This window comes from Pristiophorus japonicus, chromosome 10 (genome assembly GCF_044704955.1).
Source record: "Pristiophorus japonicus isolate sPriJap1 chromosome 10, sPriJap1.hap1, whole genome shotgun sequence".
Lineage (NCBI taxonomy): Eukaryota > Metazoa > Chordata > Chondrichthyes > Pristiophoridae > Pristiophorus > Pristiophorus japonicus.
The window spans coordinates 128787142-128793459 of NC_091986.1; positions in this window are offsets into that span (position 1 = coordinate 128787142).

Here is a 6318-nt window from a genome sequence, read left to right on the forward strand (position 1 = left end):
CATTTATTCCATAAGCGAGGCTCCTGTTGTCTTCTCTCAGGATGATAGCATGCCTACTCCACCACTAGCCACTTGGCCAGTGCCCTTGAGTGCCACACACCAGCTGAGCCAAATTAACCTGGCCCATGCCAAGATACTACAATCTGCAGCTGGGCCCTCAAAATACAGAGGCGCTCGAGATTATCCGCCATAGCCATCTGAAGTGTCCTTGATAGAAGCACCGCAGTCTTCCACCTTTTTAAGCTGTAGCCATTGAGGCTAGGTACTAAGATAGATAAATGAGTACACAAGTACACTAAGATGTTTCACAAGGGTGATTCTTAATTATTCTTGTTAACTATTATGCATAAATGGAATAGAGTTGTTGGAGAATTATTTTTCTGCATACGACATTGGTGTTAATACTTAACCATAATCAGCTGAGAAATACACTTTGTGAATACCTGCTGGTCTCTTTTGAATTCACTTCTGCTTTTTTCTATTGTACCTAGCAATGTTGGATGCCCGTTTTATACAGCTGTGATTGGTGCTCAGCATAAATTGGGTAGTAACAATGGAAAATGAGATACATTACATCACTACTTCATTATCTCTCATTTAAATGTGGCTTCTGATTTATGGTGGAAGCTAAAGTGGATGGAGATCCAGCATTACAGATACTCACATTTCCAGGCCTCATCCATCTGAATACTATTGAAAAATCATAGGAAAATTCAGATAGATACTGCCTGTTGTATATGAACTATGCTTAATCTCTAATATTTTAAACAATTTGTGCAATGAGAAAGGGTTAATTAATAACCTTGTAGCAAAGGGGCCTTTAGGGAAGAATGACCATTGATATGAAAAAATGTTATATTGAGTTTGAAAGAGATTTAGTAACCTCCACTCTGAGGGACTGCCTAAGAAGAAAGTTAAATCTGAAACTAGGGTCTTAAATCAAAACAAAGCAAACTACGTAGGTATGAGGGGCGAGTTGGCTAAGCTAGATTGGGAAAATACATTTAAAAGGTGTGATGGTGGACAATCAATGTCCAACATTTAAAGAATTCAAACATAATTTACAACAAACAACAAACATACATTCCTTTGAGGCACAAATACCCCACAGGAAAAGTCACTCTATCATCATCATCATAGGCAGTCCCTCAAAACGAAGATGACTTGCTTCCATGCCAAAAAACGGATGAGTTCACAGGTGTTTCAATGAAGGACCTAATATTCCAGGTCCCGAACTACATCTTGAAGAATGGAAGATGCCGATGCGTGGATTTTTTTAATATGTGGTGGCCGTTGCACACCAGTCACCACACAGGCTTGACAGAGCAAGATCTTGGTCCAGTGGCAAGGGTTATCCAAGACGACTGGAGACCAGCTCTGCTGTACGGACCTAGTGTGTACACATAGTGTGGGCTGTCCCGTGCTGTCCCTCAGCCCCTGGCCCCGAACTCACGCCTCTCCTGGGCCCTGATCACGTCCCTCTACTGTCTCTCGTCGCTCCTTTGCCTCGACCTCGCCGCTCCTTCGCCCCGACCTCACCGCTCCTGCTGTATCTGCCCATGCTCCGATCACCAACCATTTATATAGCGACTTGCATTTATATAGCGCCTTTCACAACCACCGGATGTCTCAAAGCACTTTACAGCCAATGAAGTACTTTTGAAGTGTAGTCACTGTTGTAATGTGCTAATTACTGAGCGCTTAAAAATGGGACTCTCAACTGCAGAACTACATGAGCTATTATGTATGTTTTTTTTTTAATTTGCCGGTTTTTTTTCATTTGCAAGGCTTCTGGTTCATTGTCGGGAGTCATTCCGTAAAATAAATCACACCCCAAGGTGAATTCTGTGGGGGTTCTCCCAGTCTCCCGCCATAACTCCAGCAGCAGATTGGCGGAACGCCCAAGGGAAAAGGTTACTAACATGCTAAACGATACCTGGGTTGACTTGCTGCCTTGTCCTGACCAACATGGCTCCCTCCACGAAAAGCATTTAGCTTGTTGGATCTTGTTGCAGCGTTTGCCTCCAGGATACTCAGCACTTCAAATTGAGTCATTGCATGTGGAGGGATTTCAAATGTACGCACCAGGTGAAAATTGGATGGGCGGGCAGGCATTTAAAATGCTTACCCGCTGAAATGCCGATTTTTACGGCCGCCTCTGGACAGGTGGCTAAAAGCTTAATTCACATGTTAAATGGAGTCTGATGATGTAATTGGGCCTTGACAGCGATTGAACTTTGGCCTGCCAGGTGAAGGGCAACGTGCAGAGTGGTGAAGCTGGAGAGGCCCTCTGGGTAAGTTTTATCCTTTTCTTTATGGGGCCAGATGGATCAAGATTGCTCCTCTGAGCCCCACAGGTTTAGGTCTCCCCTGCCACGGACTCTGTACCCTTCTCTATTGTGAGACTCCCCTTCCCCACACTTCCCTTACTGCTGGCGGGTAGCAATTGGCTGCCCAATTTTCCGGAGACAGGCAGATACTTCTCATTGTTCCTGGCGGAAAGTGGGCTGGTGGCACATTGATGAGACTAAGGAGTGATGTATAAAAATGGCAATTTTTATTTTGATAAGCTATGATTAAAGCACTAATGTGTTCATTACATATTTGACTGACCATTTATTTTGCAAACTAAATAATTTTTACATACCTTATATTTGACAACATTTTGGGACTCAGTTATTTCAAGCACTCAGTAACATTACGTTAATGACTTCATAAGGAAATCTCATGAAATTACCTGCAACTTTATCTAGAATACTAACACAAGAAGCAGAAAATGACCAACGATCAACAGTGTTTTTCAGCTGCAAAAATGTATTTGTTGCATCTCTTCTGCTTTCCTTACGTATAGTCATTCATACCTTATGCTAGTCTTACAGTGAAGTCCAGGCCTAAAAATTGGAGTGCACAGTGCCCATTTTACAGGAGTAAAATGGATGCCTAAGGATCCAATATGGTGAGTGGCGTGCAAGTGCTCATTCCGTGTTGGAAGTGTGGTGCCCTGCATATTGGTAAAGACTCTTCCGTAGGTGTCGAAACAGTCATTAGGCCCCTTGCATATTCAAATAGGGGGCTTACCACCTGTTTGAGGCCCTTCTTGCACATTTTGTTTATGACCATCATGCAAGTTGCAGTTAGTTTCTTCAGGCATGAGATAGCCAAACCTGCAGTCCTTACAGGGACTGCTGGAGCCTGCCAGTTAAGTTAATGTAAGTTTGAACATTTTTACTGTTGTGTATGAATAAAAAGTCTGACTAGATCCTGTGAGCTCAAAGTAAAGTGTGATCTTAGTCTTTTATTGCAGATCTCCAGAGTGCCTCTCCAGCCTGTGAGGCCTCAAGTACAGGTGCTCCCAAGGGATTGTGGGATCCCTTGGGACTCCAGAGGGTGAGCCCTCTGGTGGTTACACAAGATATTTACAGGCTTACATATATAACATTGACTTACTTTGCATTAGTGCTCTACATTAAATCCACAGGTTACTAATGGCCACCGCTCTCTCCGTCCTGCTTCCCACCCCTCCCCACCCCACCCTTCTGATTGCCTCGCCAACTCCCCAGGACACTCGTAAGAACCTTGCCTGCTGTCTGTGCTGACTGCCCTCTGCAACCACCTCCGCCCCCCCCCCCCCCCCCCCAACCAGCCGCCCGGGCTGCCTCTGGGGTTGCCCAAAAGCAAATGAGGCCGGCAGACCATTTTGTCATTAGGCCACAATATGTGTTGCACCAGGATCGCAGCCCTATTCCAGCATGGTCCAATTAGTCTTTTATGGTATTGTCATTTTGTGGATTATCTGGGAGGCAGAAAAGGAGATTGGAGTGACGTAGAGAGGGTTGTTAGCTTCTCTCAAGTGGAAATCATCACCTCGATGCTGAAAAAGATCATCAAAGGGCATTGGGATGGAGTGCCAAGAATTACTACTTCAGCTGGAATTAGACATGTGGGGAGATACTCAAAATAGGACAAGGACTTAGCAGATGCTTTCATTGTAACACAACTATTATATTTATCTTGGTATTTTAGTAGTATTCAAATTTTCTTCAGTTATTATATTTTATCTTGGCAAGAATCTGGAATATGTTGGATCTGACAATTGAACATACCATCATTAAGTAATTAAGGATAAAGGAAACCTCTACACACCTATTTTATGAAAATTGGTTTAAGGGTTAAATGGCCCAGCTCTGTGTGCATTTATTTGGTCTTTGACTGCTTTGCCACAATTGTTTTAATAGAATTCAAATCTATATATTTTTCCCTTATTGAGGTTCCTCCCACACCATGCACCTTCACCGATAGAGAATGCAGATACAGGACCTCCTCCAGTGACCAAGGAGAAAGCAGCACAGCAAGACAGGCAAAGTGGTCCAACTGTGGCTAACAAGAGAAGTTAAAGATAGTATTAGATCAAAGGAAGAGGCTAATAATGTTGCCAAAAAGAGCAGTAAGCCTGAGGATTGGGAGGATTTTAGAATTCAACAAAGGAGAACCAAGAAATTGAAAAAGAAAGGGAAAATAGAATGAGAGTAAGCTAGCGAGAGACATAAAAACAGACTGTAAAAATGTATGTAAAATGGAAAAGATTAGCAAAAGTAAATGTGGGTCCCTTACAGGCTGAGACAGGAGAAATTATAATGGGAATAAGGACATGGCAGAGAAATTAAACAAATACTTTGTATCTGTCTTCACGGAAGAAGACGCAAAAAACCTCCCAGAAATAGTGGCGAACCAAGGGTCTATCAAGGATGAGGAACTGAAAGAAATTTGGTATTAGTCAAACAATAGTACTGGAGAAATTAATGGATTTTGAAAGAGGTTGGTACAGAGATAGTGGATGCATTGTGTGGTGTATGTAGCACTCAAATCACTGACTCCACATGGTCTGGTGTTGTAGTAACTGCTGTGACCTTGGTCCTTTATTGTGTAACTCCAGAGTGTGGTGGGCAGCCTTATATACGCTGTCTTGCAGGTACTTTCAGGTCTCCCACCACAGCGCCCTCTGTGGCGCACCATTGTACTTATACATTTAATGTACCTGGACAATACATAACATTTCACTCCTCCCCCCGCACCCCCCCCCCAGTTCCAAGAGCCATTGTCAGTAACCTCGGCCCTGTTCGTCCTGGTTGATTTGTGAGTGTGAGTCCATGACCATCCACTTCCCTCTTCTCCCCCATGTAAAGATTATGCTTGCGATCCGGTGCAAGCATGTGATATTAGCAGTCCTTACATGGGTGATGAAGTCACGAGTATAACCTCCAACAGAAAGCAGGTATACATAGACAGTGCATTTGTATGGTACATATATTGTATGGTACAGATGTTATGTCAAAAGGTTGCAGGTACACTGAACAGTTATTTAATCCCAGCTCACTGGATGAGGTACGGTGGCATTATGTAGCCCCTTTTTGCCCGAGGTAAAGGGCTGCGCTGAGACAGGGTATCGCAACTCGTGCGTTGCCTCTGTTCTCAGTAGTCGCCTTAGCGGCTCATATGCAGCCGCTGAACCATTGCATGAATCACGTAAAATCAAAAATCGCCTTGGTCCATTAGGCATGTTAGTCACGGACCCCTTAATCCTTTTACTTGTACCTCGTGGTATTAACTCTTTTCATAAATCATTCATATCCATCATTTTAAACACAGTACCCATATAGCATCAAAATATTAACTCTTATCCTAAATGATGTCATCATACAAATCACATTACTCAATTAGACTCGCTCTTGCCTTACAAAAGTCTCTTTGTGGGGACCGCCAACAGTGTAAGGCCCTTTTAAGGCTCCCGGGTGCATTTCCCTTTTAAGACGCCATCTTGTGGTTCCCACAAGGTTTCCACTGGGTGCTGCCATTTTAGTTGCTCTGCTTGCCTTTATTCTGCTGAACTCTGCTGCTCTTGAGCTCGCTGGCATGGCGTTTTAGGAAGAACTAGAAGGGGTAAAGAAGGAAGAAAGAAGAAAAACGGCCAAGAACGATTGAATCTTGAATCGTGGCAGAGATGGTTCTGTAGATTCGATTAGTCATAGTCCCTGTGGCCTCAGTAACTGCTGCCTAATCCGCCCCTCTGGCTCTTGTGCCCACCCGAGTAGCTGTCGCGTTCTCCCGGGTCATACCTGCCGCCGCTGTAACCTCCGGCGCCGCTGTAGCCTCCTTTCCTGCCGTTCCGGCCGCCGCCGTCCCGGCCTCCACAGTAGCCGCGTGGGACCCCCCCCGATTTGTCGTCCGTCGATGGATTTCCCGATCAACGCCTGCTCTTCCAGGGTCTGTTCATCTGAGGCTGAGGCTGCAGGATTGCTTGAGGTCAGGAGTTCTGGGCTG